The sequence below is a fragment of the Megalobrama amblycephala genome, linkage group LG18 (genome assembly GCF_018812025.1).
Source record: "Megalobrama amblycephala isolate DHTTF-2021 linkage group LG18, ASM1881202v1, whole genome shotgun sequence".
Taxonomy (NCBI): domain Eukaryota; kingdom Metazoa; phylum Chordata; class Actinopteri; order Cypriniformes; family Xenocyprididae; genus Megalobrama; species Megalobrama amblycephala.
Genome location: NC_063061.1, coordinates 30,257,748 through 30,275,377, shown reverse-complemented (window position 1 = coordinate 30,275,377; position 17,630 = coordinate 30,257,748). Strand labels below are relative to the sequence as shown.

The 17,630-nt window shown below is 37.5% G+C and overlaps 1 long non-coding RNA gene across 1 annotated transcript; it reads right to left on the bottom strand.

Moving 5' to 3' along the window:
* Nucleotides 1-8,986: 8,986 nt before the first annotated feature.
* Nucleotides 8,987-17,121, bottom strand: LOC125252924. The gene is made up of 3 exons (XR_007181307.1): nucleotides 15,649-17,121; nucleotides 12,642-12,721; nucleotides 8,987-10,157 (listed from the first exon to the last, which is right to left on the bottom strand). It is a non-coding gene; the product is annotated as an uncharacterized LOC125252924 (long non-coding RNA).
* Between the last annotated feature and the right edge of the window lie 509 nt (nucleotides 17,122-17,630).

Below are 17,630 nucleotides of genomic sequence, written 5' to 3'. Positions count from 1 at the left end.
TTATTAAAGGTCATGGTCTGTGGTTGAACATTGAGGAGGGAAACCACTATCGTGGTGTTTTTTAATAAACGCTTGATAGTAGAGTCAGACTACACTTTCCTTCCTTTGATTCCATTCATACTCATGCAAATGTGGGAGGCTGGGAACACAAGCTCACGCAAAGAAGTTTCACATTTCGTGAAGATGTTTGCCTAATATAGAAGATCGATGTCACAGCATGACGTCACCTTATGAAATCATAATGGACAATTCTTGTTTTTTATTTATGGAATATTGCAGTATTTATTTTAAATGACTTATCTGTGCACATCATTATATATTTTTTAATCATGTTTACTGGCGCAAGGGAGGGACAACCTGTCACTCACACAGAGCAACAGTTCCAGAAGTAAAAACTCAATTTTTTCCATAGGGAAACTGATTTTGAACGATAACTAATAAACCTTTAAAGACAGCCCTACTGTGAGCTACAAGGATGTTAATCCATGGTATTTGCTTCAGTTGAAGATGTTAGTCTGCATTATTTCAGCTGATTTTTTAACCCTTAAATGCATACCTCGGGTCTTTAGTGACCCGGGACGTCATTCACTACCCTCCTCCTCATTCATTTTTTAAAGTTAGACATCAACCTTCTTGGTATTCCTCAATCAATTCATTATAAAGAATATAAAAAGAAAAAAAATCATAAAATTATAAAAGAATGCCTATTTTTGTATTCATTTTTTGTAAAAATTGTATAGGGTCTCTAACGACCCGAGGTGTGTATGAGTGTACATATATTTTTTCTGCACAACAATAATTGAATCTTAGATGACGGAATAAGTGCAATTCACCTTTATTCCACAAGGTGGCAATGTCTGATACAAAATGCTGAAGTGACGACTCATTTAGACAGAAAACGAAATAATAAGAGAAACGTGAAATGGCTCAGCGATTTATTGCAGAGCAAGTACTGAACGCAATCAAATATGACTGTAACTGTTACTGGATGGATCTGGTGAAGCTGTTAGCGATCTAAATATTGATTTTGAAGATGTTGAAAATTATATAGTTTTGAGAATATGTTTGAGATCGCGAATGTGCTCATATTCGTGACCTTAAACATAAAACTAGCCAATTATTTGCTGGATTTACTGGGAAATGAGCTCTGACGAGGACAGTGATGATGGCATAAAACATCTGCTCAAACTGAGCCCTTTCAAGCTCCAACAGGTAACAAAATATGATTTATTTTATTCTTCAGTAATTGTTACTCTAATATCAGAGGAGTTTTATATTATGACGACAGGTAGAGATCCTTCCGTGTTAGATATAGATCCGGGTCGATAAAGACCCGACTATGTAAGAATGATTGGCGAAACAGTCATGCGTTTAAGGGTTAAAATAGTGTTATTATATGTTAATAATAGTGTTATATAAAATAACAGTGGAATTCCTGGTAAAAACTACATTACCCATAATGCTGTTTCTGATTCCACCAATCAGAGTCAAAAACATGGCAAAAGATCTCAACAATTGTAACATTTGTAAATGAGCAGTTCTATATTTTTCAATCATGCTTCATGCATGTTACTGTATTTCTTTTCCTCACTAAAGTCGTTAAGTAGGACACATTCTTGTATTTTTGTCTGATTTTCGAATACTTTTTGGCTTCAAATAAATGTTTGTTCCGATTCACCTCGTAGCTGATTGTCTTGATTCATGGGTTACAACTCTTTAACAATGAATTTTTTTTAAATCCCTATGGGAATTTAATAGGTTGGACAAAATCAAGTAAATTTTTTTTTTGTTTAAGAAGCATTTCACTCGGATATATACGCCACAATAGGGAAGACTATCACTTTTTGTTCCAAGTCTTTAAAGGCCCACTGAATTGCCTTGGAATGTGCAGCATTATTCAATGTGTTGACGTAATTTCAACTGAAACAGGAAGACATATCGAACAGCTCCACCCCTTTTTTAAAAATAGCCAATAGCGTTTTGTTTATATCACAGCTCGGCCAGAGCCGTTAAACTAGATAAAGTTTCCTTCTAATCTCTAACCGTTTCTCCTCCTAATCTCCTCTATATCGCTTTAGAATACAGCATTGTGCAGAATTCAAATGGGTCCGATAGTTAAGTACTTCTTTAAGTTAAGTACTGTATTATAGTTTCTTTTAGATAGACAGGAGCGTTTGTTTACCTGCTTGACTAGTTTCGGCTACTTCCTGTAGCCTTCGTCAGAAGCGTCACGTGATGTTGCTGTGACGTGTCTTGTAGGCTGCTTATGTTGTTTTGCCAGACAGTAGGGAGAGCTTGCAGGACCACATCCCAGGTGTGGGATAAGGTGTAGCTCCCTCGTCCCGGTTCATGGTCCTTGGTGCACGTTTCCTAATTTCAATGGCCTCCCTAATCCACGTGACGCTTCTGACGAAGGCTACAGGAAGTAGCCGAAACTAGTCAAGCAGGTAAACAAACGCTCCTGTCTATCTAAAAGAAACTATAATACAGTAACATTCAAATCAAGATTTGAAGGACAAGTTTACAGATTATGTCAAGTTTAGGCTTAAAATCATGAATTGGTGCTTCTACATCAGTATTATTCATTCATTCATTCATGTTATTCATCATTTCCCTCTGATTTTTGGGATAACTTATGGGTAGGGTTAGGTTTAGGGGTAGGAATAGGGTTAAGACTAAATTTTCAGACTAGAATGTTGTTCCAGGATCAACAAAATATGTTGACCCAGGAAGGCATCTAACTCAGCAATATCAGGACGTGCATCTGTGCTCTTGTGTCTCTGTACCAGAGCAGACTGTGCTTACGTTGCGGCGGTTAATGTGACACTGACGCGAAAACAGGCTTCATTCGCGTCAGTGAAAGCATATTTACACTGTCTGAATCGTTCCCTATTCTCTATATAGTGCACTATGTGCCATTCACCATGTAGAAACTACTAAATGTGTGAACAAATGACCGATTTCAGCCGAGGCTTCAGTGTCTGTTTGTAGTGTGGGAAGGGGCTTCAGATTCTAAAGAGCATTTGATTGGACAGAAGATTTGATGAGAAGCTGAAGTGCGATGTGATGTCATGAAAATCTGTGATCCATTTTAGCAGAAGTGAGAGACTAGGTATTGAATGCTCATATCTCCTAAATGTGAATTTTGTCATTGCTTTGGAACACACCAGCTTATTCATAACACTAAGGCTAACATATTCATACTAAAAGCTACAAAACTTAAAATTTTGATATCATGGGACTTTAATTAAATAAAATGAAAAATACAAACTTTAAAACTGCAGGTTTTCTGAAAATGGAGTAGCCGAATTTCGCGCTACGAGCCTCATTTGCATAAAAACGATAATAAATTAAAGGAAGAAAACTAAAGTTGCACTGCCAGTGATATATTAAAAAATAACTGGTGGTTTCGCTTAAAAAATGTGTACTGTTTTGTGAATCGGCCCTTTCGTCATTCACTACGCTAATCTCGTCTCCTGTTCTCAACGCACGCGACACACAAACATCCTCCGAGCGCCGGCGTTTCTTTTCAGTTGACAGACTGCAGGAGGCCCTAACTGGATTATCACACAGCAAAAACCGCATGTAAGTCAATAATTTTGTCTGTCGTAGACGGCTTCACCTGCGTCTGGGACAATAGCAAACACCTGCATATTGATTGTCTGTCATCACGGGGTTTAATAATAAATGTCTCCCTCGGTCTTGCATTTGTCACTCAGACTAATAGAAACTCGCGTCCAATAACAGACTCACTCAATAAACATCTCTATGCCTAAATGACAGATGTGTTTGTGTATTGTAATATTGAGCTGGATTATATTTGCTTGAGTTTTATTACAAAGTCTCTCTCTGTATACATACACATACAAATACATAAAATAGCCTACATAAATATCAGTCAAAAGTTTGAAAATACTTTTTCTTGCAACATTTTTCAACAATAGTAGCTATTGTAGCAATAGTAGCTATTCATGAATCAATTAAAATGGTCTTATATTTTCAGCTTTTAATTACAATTGCAGTTATGTAAAGAAATTCTTACATAGGCACACTTTATATATTTCTACAGAATAAATTTCAAGCATTTCATAAACCTTCAGATCAAAAGGTTTCAGAAGCAAATTCAGTCAAGGGTGTCCAAAATGGTGTTGTTTTCTTTCTCTTTATATAACCTAATGATCATTCTTTTTCCCCCCCTAGAGCTGTCATATCAAATGTGGATTTGCTTGTATTGTTCTTCTGTAAAGCTAAAGGCTGGAGACCCCTGCTCTCAGCTGTCACATCAACACAGTGGTAATTAATATCGGTGTGTCTTAGTGGCAGCTGTGAACTCAGACACCTCTGGCAGTGTGTGTGTGTGTGGGCGAGCTACATTTCTGAGATAAATTTGTACCCAGAAGTGAACTCAGTTTGACAAAACCTCCCTTTGGGGACATGCAGAAGACATTTGCTTTCTTAATTGGAAAAATTATCCATAGATTATATAGATTAAATTGCCAAAAGTTTAGGGACGTCATGCACATGAACTTTAATGACATCCCATTCTTAATCCGTAGGGTTTAATATGGAGTTGGCCTACCCTTTGCAGCTATAACAGCTTCAACTCTTCTGGGAAGGCTTTTCACAAAGTTTTAGGGGTGTGTTTATGGGAATTTTTGACCATTCTTCTAGAAGCGCATTTGTGAGGTCAAGCATTAATGTTGGCGAGAAGGCCTGGCTCACAGTCTCTGCTCTAATTCATCCCAAAGGTGTTCTATGGGGTTGAGGTCAGGACTCTGTGCAGGCCAGTCAAGTTCCTCCACACCAAACTCGCTCATCCATGTCTTTATGGACCTTGCTTTGTGCACTGGAGCGCAGTCATGTTGGAACAGGAAGGGGTCATCCCCAAACTGTTCCCAGAAAGTTGGGAGCATGAAATTGTCCAAAATGTCTTGGTATGATGAAGCATTAAGAGTTCCTTTCACTGGAACTGAGGGTCAAGCCCAACCCCTGAAAAACAACCCCACACCATAATCACCCCTCCACTAAACCTTACACTTGGCACAATGCAGTCAGGCAAGTACCGTTCTCCTGGCAACCGCCAAACCCAGACTCGTCCATCGGATCAGAGAAGCGTGATTCGTCACTCCAAAGAACACGTTTCCACTGCTCTCGAGCCAGTGGCGGCGTGCTTTACACCACTGCATCCGACGCTTTGCATTGCACTTAGTGATGTAAGGCTTGAATGCAACTGCTCGGTCATGGAAACCCATTCCATGAAGCTCTCTACACACTGTTCTTGAGCTAATCTGAAGGACACACAAAGTTTGGAGGTCTGTAGCTATTGACTCTGCGAAAAGTTGGTGACTTCTGCGCACTGTGTGCGATAGCAGCATGCGCTGACCCCGCTCTGTGATTTTACGTGGCCTACCACTTCATGGCTGAGTTGCTGTTGTTCCCAATTGCTTCACTTTGTTATGATACCACTAACAGTTGACCGTGGAATATTTAGTGAGGAAATTTCACGAATGGGCTTACTGCACAGGTGGCAATGGTATCACACTTGAATTCATTGAGCTCCTGAGAGCGACCCATTCTTTCACAAATGTTTGTAGACGCAGTCTGCATGCCTATCTGCTTGATTTTATACACCTGTGGAAGTGATTGGAGCACCTGAATTCAATGATTTGGAGGGGTGTCCCAATCATTTTTGCAATATAGTGTATATGCACCATCAAAGTGTTTTAAACCAGCATATAAAAATCCCTGCTAGACAAAACAAGCATTTGTTTTATTTTTTTACTCAAACCTTCCGCAATGTGACAACTAGTTTCCAGTTTCCTCTAAACTTATAGCAATACCGTAGAAGTCAGTCATAATGTTTATATGACTGTTTGTACAGCAGCATCAACTGCAGTGGTAAAACAAGGAAATGTGTGAGCATGGTCACATTGTTCACAGACGATTGTTGTGTTCACCCGCACCGCTGCTGTTTGTGGGAGTTCTGGCAAGAACACAGAGTCCTGATAGTCCGCTAATAGAACTGCTTTTTGTCTGAATTGGCTGAAATTACACCGCATTGGTCTATCTCTCCTTCCCTTATTACTGCCGTCCTCATTAAGTACAGAATGAGATCTCTCTCTCAAACACACACACGCTCTCACAAATGGGATGTCAGAGTAAATTTCTCTTTCCATTCATCTCATCTTCAACCTCACCTGCTACCAGCTACAACCTCTTATTCTCTCAGACTCTGATGTGGCTCCATACGCTGGATGTCGGCTTGGTTTCCTCTTTGAGCTCAATGTTTTCAGGGTTTGAACATCATTTAGACCTGTTTAACACCCATTTTTGCTTCTTATTTTTTTTTTTTATTAAGTGCTGGTAGACTGAGGAGGAAGCTTTGTGTATTAGAAATATTTCTAGTACAGGGTTGACAGGTGTTCACAACAAAACCCACCCAACTGCTACTCAAAACTAGCCCAATCGTGTTTCAGGGGGGTCTCCCGGTAAAAATCACGTTCTGGAGGTAAAATCCACTTTTTGGCGCAAACTTGGCAAAACTGGTCTAGTACATCTAACTATTTTCTTAGTTTTCAACACTGATAATAATAAGAACCATTAAAACATTTGACAGGTAGTGTATATCCCTTTAAAGACCCGATTAATTGATTAATAATGGGTATTACTGCCATTTTGAAGAGTTATAGACCATTAAAACTAGTTCTGAGGCCCTTGTTGTTCTTTTTCTTATTACATTAGTGCCAAGTGGTTATGTAATAAAACCTTATAAATGTGGTTGATGCATTTCTGCAGCCCCTAAACCCTGGTGAACAGCCAACGTGCTCATTTCCTGTTGCAAAGGTCACAAGTTTGATGTTTGATATGCCTCGAGCAAACGCAGAACTCGTCAAAGTCTTTCACCTTTGGTAATTCACACACAACAATTCTGCCCTTTCTCCCTCGGTTTTGTTCATTTCCAATTAGCTTCTTGTGTTTATGTCGTGTGAGCTACTCGAAGGCAGTCAGAGAGATTTTCAATGCATCCGACTCTGGCGCTCTGGGGCCGTTTGATGGAGTGGGTTGAGACTGCGGTGAAGGGAAAGATAGAGGGCGAAAGAGAAAGAGTCAGACAGGAAACCCCAAACCACTCGTTGAGTTCAGCTTCTATTCACTCACCCCTCCACCTGGGCGTTCAGAAGAGTGCATGTGGCCTAATACCCCTTTCATTTCACAGGCAAATAATCAACTTCTGAAGAGAAATACCATTTATGTGGCCATAAGATACACTGGATAACTTGCAGATGTGTGTTTGGCATATTAAATGTCAACAGTGGCGCTTTTAAAGGAATAGTTTTCCCAAAAAATAATACATTTATCATTGTTTACTCATCTTAATGTCATTTTGTATGATTTTATTGCTTCTTTGGAACACAAAAAAGGTATTTTGCTGAATATCATTGCTGCTCTTTTCCAGTGGAAGTGCTTTGGAGGTCCCAAAAAAAAAAAAAAAAAAAAAAAAAACATCATAAAAGTAGTCCATATGACTTCTTGTACATTCTGAGTCTTCTGAAGCCAATAAATGATGAACAAATTGCTTTCAAATATTTTTTTTGTATTTGCATATGTTCATAGTATCATGTTAGACATCATTGATGAACGATTACAAGATGCAGAAGAAACCAATCATGTTTGATGTCACTGATTTCAAACCTGACTTGAAATAAGTACACAAGTCATATGGAAAACGTTGTGCTTTTTTGGTCAGTTTCCATCCACCTTCATTGTACAGTAAGTAAAAGAGCAGCACGGACATTATCAAAATAAATAGCCAAAAAATAAAATAAACAATAAAGCAAAATAACATTATATTTACTTAATTAAATTTAAATTTTTGAGTGCAGTGCTCCTTTACAATAAGAGTGCATTAGTACCCGTCCACTTTTTCAGCACAGTTGGTTCTGGAAGTATTTTTTCCATTCATTTCTCCCACAGGGATTTCAAAAAAGTCTTTGTTAAAGCATTGTAAGCCATGAACCAAACCAACCAGCTATGAGATGAATAATAACATTCTGATTTGAAACAAAAAAAAGTATTAGAAAATTGGAGAAAAAAAAATGCAAGGTACAAGACTGTGTACTTAACGGCCTACTTAACGAACTACAATCCCATGAAGCATTGTGAACAGCATAATCAAATTGAAAAAAAGTAGTGTTAAAAAATGGTTAAATATATATATTTTTTGTTCACACATATATATATATATATATATATATATATATATATATATATATATAAAAAATCATTAAACAGGTGAGATGTTAGTCCTGCGTTGGCTTAGTCGCCTGTCGCACCTCCACCAGTGCCATCAGCTGCAGGGTCGTCAGCTGGAGGCCGCCAATCACTGATGTTTCGTCCCTTTTCCAATACATCTCCTGGCAGGGGGTCAGTGGCACATAGGGGACGTCTCCCCGCCACCCCCTGCAGCTGCCTTTAAAGGGGTGTTGGCCCCCAATCGTTGTGCTTCCTCCGGAGCCACAGCCAATAGCTCGCTTTCTCTGCCTCCTATATATATATATATATATATATATATATATATATATATATATATATATATATATATATATTTCGACTCTGATTGGTGGAATTTACTGTTTGAACCAAAAACTGATTTAGAAGAAGTGGAAGAGTGAATTATACAGGGTCTTCTACAAAGTCGGTGTATCAGAATGATGATGCGTTATTGCTATTTACAACATCAGACACATAACGGTAATTCATATGATTAGCCTTTTGCTTGACTATAATATCAAACAGCTAATAATGTGTTGCTGATGTTACACAAACCATGTTCCCATTCTCCATCTCAGTCTGCCTTCTAACAATCAAAAATCAGTATTCTTGGAAACGCTTTGAACAACTTAAAACGTCAGTGGAGAAAGGCATATAGTTCATCATAACATTTTAATGGTGTTGACTTATGAATTTGCACATGGTTTGTCTTAAAGCACATTAAAAACACCAGATAGACATATAAACAACATTAAAAACTTGATTTTCACCACAGGGGGTCTTTAAAGGTTTATAAGTTATTGTTAAAAATCAATTTCCCTATGGAGAAACTGGAGGTTCCAACTTTTTGCACTCTATTGTGTTTCCTGTTTATTTGTAGACAGAACGTACTTGTCTGTGTCAATCTAAAGAAAAGCTATACAGATACAGTCCATAGAAAATAACCCAGAATGTTCTTTTTAAAACAGTCACTTGCTAAATTATGACAGCAGAGAGACAGGGGCAGAAAGAGTCAGCTGAGATAACAACACTGAGTTTAAAGGACCTGAAGGAAGACAAATCGGAGCTCCATTGACATTCAGATCTGTCTTTGTTAAACTGAGGTTACTGAATGCTCTGTCTTTACACTGCGGTTTGTAAATCAACCATTTTTCAAAGGCACTTTGCGACGTGCGGTAGAACTGCATGCAACCAGTAACCTGATGAAAAAAGGTTTTCCAATTTCCAATGTGAAACAGAAAATAGAGTAGTAAAGTACGAGGTACAAAACACATGAAATTTGGAAACAGCAAGAGAGAAGTAAATCGTTTTGTGGAGAGACAAAGAGAAAAGTGTTTGTGGAGTAATTTCACAGAGGAGCTGTTTGTTTTTGAGATTGCATTAGTCTGCTGAGATGCGATTCTGTTTGTCTTTGTAATGAAATGTTGCAACTGGGTGTTGAAAACAAAACAAAAGGTCACAGTATAACTGTCTCGAGTCAGATGTGTGTATCAGGAGGCGAGTAAACACTCCATCTGCAATGCATGCTGAGTACAGATAGACTAGAGAACAAAAGTGCTTAAAATAATAGTTATATTATTAGATAATGTGAGTTTGACTTCTCAAAAAAAAAAAAAAAAACATTTTAGGGCTAGGGTTAGAGTTCTTGTTATAATTAGCTTTATATGAAAACAGTAGAAATCCCATAGGACAATCCATATTTGTTGAAAATGTCTTTGTGTGTGCATTTATGTGTCAACTGAAGGATAAAACTGAAAAAGCTCAAGAGGAAACACTGGGGCAAAATGACAGAATACAGTAGCGTGTGAATGGCTTTGAAGTGATGTTTTGAGAGCAGAAAATCTCTTTCTTCCAATTTCTTTTCACGTCTTTCCTTTCCTCTGATGCTGTGGGGACACGATGACATTGAGTGTCAGGTTGTGTTTTGCACTTTAGCTGCTTTGACAGTCACACAGTTTATCGTAAACATCGTGAACACACATCTCTTTATAAATTCAGCCACTGTGGCGCTGCCTGTGCCTGAATGACAGAGGCATAATGCCCATTCAAACAGATATTCTAACAGATAAAAAACATAAAAATAATATATCATTATTTTAATATATACAGAAATGATCAACTCAAACTGCTACAGTAAAACAAAAACAAAAAATCTCAAATAAAAAACATTTTTGATAATTATTTACATAGGACTTAAAAGGTGCAATATGTAAGAATTTTGCATTAAAATATCCAAAAACCACTAGGCCAGCGTTATATGTTTTGTTCACTTGAGTACTTACAATATTCCAAATGTTTCCAACTATTTGTAAATCGTGAGAAAATCGCAATTTTAACCAAGGCTCCGGGACGTGTGAGGAGTCGCCCGTCAATTGCGTCATACCCGCGTTACCCTCAGTTTCCGGTTTTATTTTGTAGAAACCATAGGAACACCAAAGATGCTTTAATATTTACATGTTTTAATAGACAAGGGAACAACTATTCTGATATATTTATAGACAGAAAACTAATTATTATTATATAGCTCAACACATTTAGTCTTATTGTTTAAATCTAATTTTCTTGATTTTTTGAGAGTACCATTCTTTACCATGCCTCAGAGAAAAACACTATTTTGTGAAGTAGCTAACATAGCATAATCAGATGCAGCTTTATTTTTAGTAACAGTAATACAGAATTTTCTGCATCATACAATACGTTTTAAAATTAACTGCATGCCATTTATCAACACAAACCATCCAGCATTTAATATGATATTCTAAAATCGATCTATCTTACTGTAGTGTGTAACAGTGTCTCACAGCAGCCGCCGAGCGAACGCACAGAATAACGTTATAACATCATTTTCAACACACTCAAATGTATCTAATATGATAAACAGAGCTGCGTTACCTCATACTCCTGACCAGAAAAGCGGAAGCAGCGCCGATTACTGTGTCATAATAAAAGTCCCGCTGCTCGTGAGGCGTGTGTTGATCAATCGCTCCAGCAACACTCGCTTCAACACTCGGTCCTGCTCTGCTTCATACTACAGTAACGTTAATAATCACATTCATGAACATGATTTCTTCCCGAGTCCTATCCCTATTCTTTCCCGTTGAGGTGGAGACCACATGTCCCAAGATTCCGCGCTCAAACTTGGCGTCATCAAGCTATGCTTTTGTTTTGAATAGGCCTCTAGCGACCTCTAGCGGACAGAAAAGATTACATATTGCACCTTTAAAGGATTAGTTCACTTTCAAATGAAAATTACCCCAAGCTTTATCCTGACGCATCCGAGCTTTATAATGGCAGTGAATAGGGGTCACGAGTATGAGCTGAAGAAAGTGTCTCTATCCACATCCAGCCATCATAAATGTATTCCACACGGCTCCGGGGAGGTTAATAATGGCTTTCTGAAGCAAAGCGATGCGTTTGTGTTAAAGAATAAATAAATACAAATTTAACAAGTTATGAAGTAAAATATCTAGCTTCTGCCAGACCGGCTTCCATATTCAACATACGAAGGAAGTGTAAAAAGTTCAAAAAGCTTACGCTACATCCTACACCTTCCCTATTCAACTTACGGAGTAAGTATAACTGACGTGATGCCAGTTTGCACTTTCTTCGTAACTTCAATTCGGAAGGCAGGTCTGGCGGAAGCTAAATATTTTACTTCATAACTTGTTAAATATGGATTTTTTTTTTACACAACTGCATCGCTTCACTTCATAAGGTAAGTGTTCATCAGAAAGAAGAAAATCATTTACACCTAGGATGGCTTGGGTGAGTAAAGCTTGGACTAATTTTCATTTGAAAGTGAACTAATCCTTTAATTACTGTAGGGACTTCCAAATAATCACAGCCTTGAAGCATGTTCAGGAAACCTGTTTGAAAACACTCTTTTTTTTTCTTTCATGCCGTATGATGCCACTAGAGGCTGAGAAATGACTCACAGCAGCTAATAATGTTTGATTATAAACAAAGCAGATATTATTTTCAGAAGAGATAATTTTTAGCAAATGTTGGTGTCTAAAGAATGTGTGCTAATGCTCCTGTGAGCTCTGACACCAGCACTGCAGGGCTGTTCATCACACAAACACACACACACACACACACACACACACACACACACACACACACACACACACACACACACGTATGTGCTCGTCCCTCCACACACTCACTCACAAGTTCATGTGCCTTTCTGTCTCCATAGCAAATGAGTCTCCAGTAGCATGAATTATACATAAGTCTCTCTCTCTTTATCTTCGGCTGCTTCTAGACAGAGAAAGAGCGAGCAGGAGAGACCGACAGACACAGACGCTGTCTTAGAGGTGGCAGCTGTGTGTGTGTGTGTGTTCTCATCATACTATGGCTTGACAACTCACTGTTATTTCATGCCACCTGCTGCTGACTTCCTGTCCCCCAGGAAGTGCCTCTTCACCTTAATGAGCTTTCAGCCACTGAGCTAAAAAAAGAGAGAGAGAAATAAATAAGTGCTATTTCAAAAAAATATTTTAATTAAAATACTTGCATAAAACTATTAACTTGTCCAGGGTTGGGTTGTCCCCCTTGGTCCATTCCATCAAGCCACCCTAACACGTGTCTTAACTAATGTGATAAGATTCCAGTACGACTATGAGATGCGACAAAATCAATCAAAAACCACAGCCAATCAGAACAGCGTGTGGGCAGGCTCTTGCGGCAAGTGAACGACACCAGAGGTTAATCTTGACTGCACTTGCAAGGAAATGGATAAGTACATAAATTTAGAATAGCCAATTTGAGAGAATAGCCGATTTGCTTAGCGATTTTTGCATTCTTTAGCTATGGCAGTTTACAGTTTACTTCCGGTCGCCACTGCCGTTCATTGCCATACAGGTGCTGGTCATATAATTAGAATATCGTGAAAAAGTTCATTTTTTTATTGTAAATTATTTTAAAAAATGAAACTTTCATTTATACTAGATTCCCTACATGTAAAGTAAAACATTTCAAAAGTTTTTTTTTTTTTTTTAAATTTGTTGATTAGAGCGTACAGCTAATCCAAAATCCAGTATCTCAAAATATTAGAATATTTACATTTGAGTTTCATTAAATGACCATCCCTACAGTATAAATTCCGGGTATCTCTTGTTCTTTGAAACCACACTAATGGGGAAGACTGCTGACTTGGCAATGGTCCAGGACACAATCATTGACACCCTCCACAAAGAGAGTAAATCACAGATGGTCATTGCTGAATGTGGTGGCTGTTTACAGAGTGATGTATCAAAGCATATTAAATGCAAAGTTGACTAGAAGGAAGAAATTGGGTAGGCAAAGGTGCACAAGCAACAGGGATGACCGCAAGCTTGAGAATACTGTCAAGTAAAGCCGATTCAAACACTTGGGAGAGCTTCACAATGAGTCAAATGAAGCTGGAGTCAGCGCATCAAGAGCCACCACACTCAGACATCTTCAGGAAAAGGACTACCAAGCCACTTCTGAAACAGAAACAATGTCAGAAGCATCTTACCTGGGCTAAGGAGAAAAAGAACTGGACAGTGAACAGTGGTCGAAAGTCCTCTTTTCAGATAAAAGTAAATTTTGCATTTCATGTTGAAATCATGGTCCCAGAGTCTGAAGGAAGACTGGAGAGGCACAGAATACAAGCTGCTTGAAGTCTAGTAGGAAGTTTCTGAAGTTAGTAATGATTTGGGGGGCCATGACGTCTGCTGGTGTTGGTCCATTGTGTTTTATCAAGTGCAAAGTCAATGCAGCCATCTTCCAGGAGATTTTGGAGCACTTTATGCTTCCATCTGCTGACAAGCTTTATGGAGATGCTGATTTCCTTTTCCAGCAGGACTTTAGCACCTGCCCACAGTGCAAAAACCACTTCCAAGTGGTTTGCTGACCATGATATTACTGTGCTTTATTGGCCAGCCAACATGCCTGACCCCTGAATCTATGGGATATTTTCAAGAGAAAGATGAGAAACAGTCGATCCAACAATATACAGATGATCTGAAGGCTCAATTGTGCCTCAGCAGTGCCACAGGCTGATCACTTCCATGCCACACTTCACTGATGCTGTAATTTGTGCTAGGAGCGAGTCATTTGCTGTATTATGTGCTGCCGACCAAGTATTGAGTGCACAAATGAACGTACTTTAAAGAACTTAAACTTTTCTGTTTTGAAAATCCATTTTTTGATTGATCTTAGGAAATATTCTAATATTTTGAGATACTGGATTTTGGACTTTTATGAGCTGTACGCTCTAATCATCAAAATTAAAAAAAAAAAAAAAAAAAAAAAAAAATGTTTGAAATGTTTTACTTTACATGTAGGGAATCTAGAATATATAAAAGTTTCATTTTTAAAAATAATTTACAATAAAAAAAAATTTTCACGATATTCTAATTATATGACCAGCACCTGTACTTTGTGTTGTTGTTCTAGCCGCGAATAGAAACGTTGCAGAAAAATAGAAACCGTTTCTAAAATAGAATCATCGCATGTCGCAGCGTACCATCTAGTTATGACACGGTGTAAGGACGTCCCATATGCATATGATATACAGTATAATATGTCAATGTAATAGGCTAATATATACTGTATATATATATATATATATATATATATATATATATATATATATATATATATATATATATATATATATATATATATATATATATATATATATATATATATATATATATATTAGTTACATGAATATATTATATATCATTTCCATCATTTCCTCATGGGGACCAAAAATGTCAAAGATTTCTGGTATTGCCATCCTTGAGGGGACATTTTGTCCCCATAATGTGGGGAATACTTGAACCACACACACACACAATCACACTCATTCATTTCGCCCCATTTTCACTTTAAAGTGAAAAGAAAACAACAGCGGATTCGTTTAACTCTCCCAGCAGACTTTGCAAGCTGACCCAGTTAAAAGTGTGTGTCAGTTTGTGTGTGTGTGTGTGATACCTGGAGAGCTGTAGGAAGCGCTAGAGCTAGAGCTCCACTTCTACCAATTAACATAAATGAGTTTTGTGCTGAATTCTGTTATTTTTGGAATTCCTTGATATAATTTATTTTTGTGCAGTATTATGTGCACTATACAGTTTATATAAAAAGAGAATATTCTGTGGAATTAGTTAGGCTTTGATATTAATGCTTAATATTTTTTTTATTTTTTTTTTAGTTACACCAGAATAAAAAATTAATTATTTACCACAGATTACACTTCTTAAAATGCTGCATATTATCACAAAATATGTAGAGTGAAAAAAACAAATAATCCAAAACAAAATTATACATATACAATTTGTCATGATCATTTTTATTTGATGAGGATTCACCATTTCGTATGGTGTATCTTATGGCTGTTTTACTTACATCCAATCACAGCATGTTCCAGTGTTTTAACATGCGTTCCAGAGTCGCCCCCAGGGTTTTCTGGGATGTCAGGCTGGAGGGTTTTTGGCTCAGAGCGGCTCCAGAAGCGTCCAGCTGAGAGCTGGAATGAGACTAGTGAACAGAACGATAGACACGAATAAAATATTGAAACTGAGAGCTTGTGGCATTTTCATGCAGTATATATGGGTGTTTTTTCAAACATGGGCGCTTTTGTCCCTGTAAACTTTAAGAAAATAAACTCTCTTAAAACACACTTCACTATATTTCCACCACATCTCATATTATATATGTCTGTGGTGGAAATGACATTTTAAACATCTTTGGAATAAAATTGCTGACTCCTTTGTCTTGCTAAAGCTCATTTATAGCTAACATTTTATGCAAATATACAGTTAAATAATATTTTAAAAAAGTTAAATAATAATCACACTTTTTGCATAATTTGACAAAATTACAGCTTAATTGGAAATTATGTACAAAATATTCTGTCAACTTGGGATAATTACCTTGATTTTTCTTAGTTTCCTTGGTAACCATTAACTTTTTAACACTTTATTAATGCCAAATAGATTGTTGCAGTGGAAATTACTTCACCACTGTGGGACAGTTAAAATTTGAATAAAAATTGATATAAAAATTATTGACGGTATATGTTTTTTTTTATATTTATATATTTCTTATGATATATTTGTACATTTTAATATTATATATTTTAATATCTTTATATTTTTATATTTAAAAAGTTTGTATCTGGGACAATACACAGTAAAATCTACAAATAAAAGCAACAAGAGAGATTATAAACAGTTTCAATGTGAAAACAATCTTTTCTTGCCTTAAAATAGCTTGAATGTAACTTTGCACCCTTGCTTCATTTAGTATACGCGGAACCATGAATATGCAAATTAGCCCCGCCTCCACTCACTCGCTCAACTGTAGTAAATGCTACACAATCGCAAGTCGAAATACTGGTTTAATTCAGCCATATATGTTTGAACCAAATTCAGAAGGAGAAGGAATTATACAGCTTGTATACAAGTCGATGTATCAGAATAGTGATGCGTTTTATGTATCGTTTCCTACAACATCGTATACATAACGGTAATTGATATGATTAGCCTTTGATGTGACTACGTTATCAAACAACTAATAATGTGTTGCTATTGATACACAAACCAGTTCACTATCTCAGAGTCAGTTCATTATAGAACATCAGTGGAGAAAAGCCCTGCCTCGCACATTGACGGGATTGGTTACGTTTCTGACGGCAGGACACGGTCAGTTTCACACCACATTTTTTGTGATTGTCCTTGGTACACTGCAGGGTACACCTACATGGATGCCCTGGGGGTAAGCAGATAAACATCAAATTTTCATTTTTGGGTAAACTATCCCTTTAACAGCTTGTGCTTTGGTTGCTCAACAACAACAAAGCTGGAGAATCTCACGCAGCCAAAATGAGGATTGTCAGTAACGGTGTTCAGCCTTACATTGCGACACTGATGGAGAGACTCAGGAAGAAGTTACAACTTTTAGAATGCATCTGGATGTTTCTCAATGGTTAGTGGATAAATTTATGTAATTGCTGTGGAGTTGATTCAACTCATCGACTAGCATGTGCCGTTATGTTAATCTTTTGTGCAAATCCAGTGTTGAATTGACCCTCGTTTGTGAAGCAGTGCGGCGTAAAATGACAGCATGGTAACACCACTCTACTACAACAACTCTTCCTCTTCTCTAAAGCAGCCCAACATGACCTCACCCCCTTTGTTGTGTGTTCCCAGGGGTAGGGTTTATGTAAATTTTGGGGTTTGTGATGTCACCAACCTGGGAAGAAGCTTGCTGTAGTCCTTAAAGGGTTACTTCAGGATTTAGCATTAAGCTTTGTATTAGTAGAATACCACTAGTATTTTCGAATTACCGTGCTTTCCCCCTTCATATCAGCCCGAGATGAGAGATTT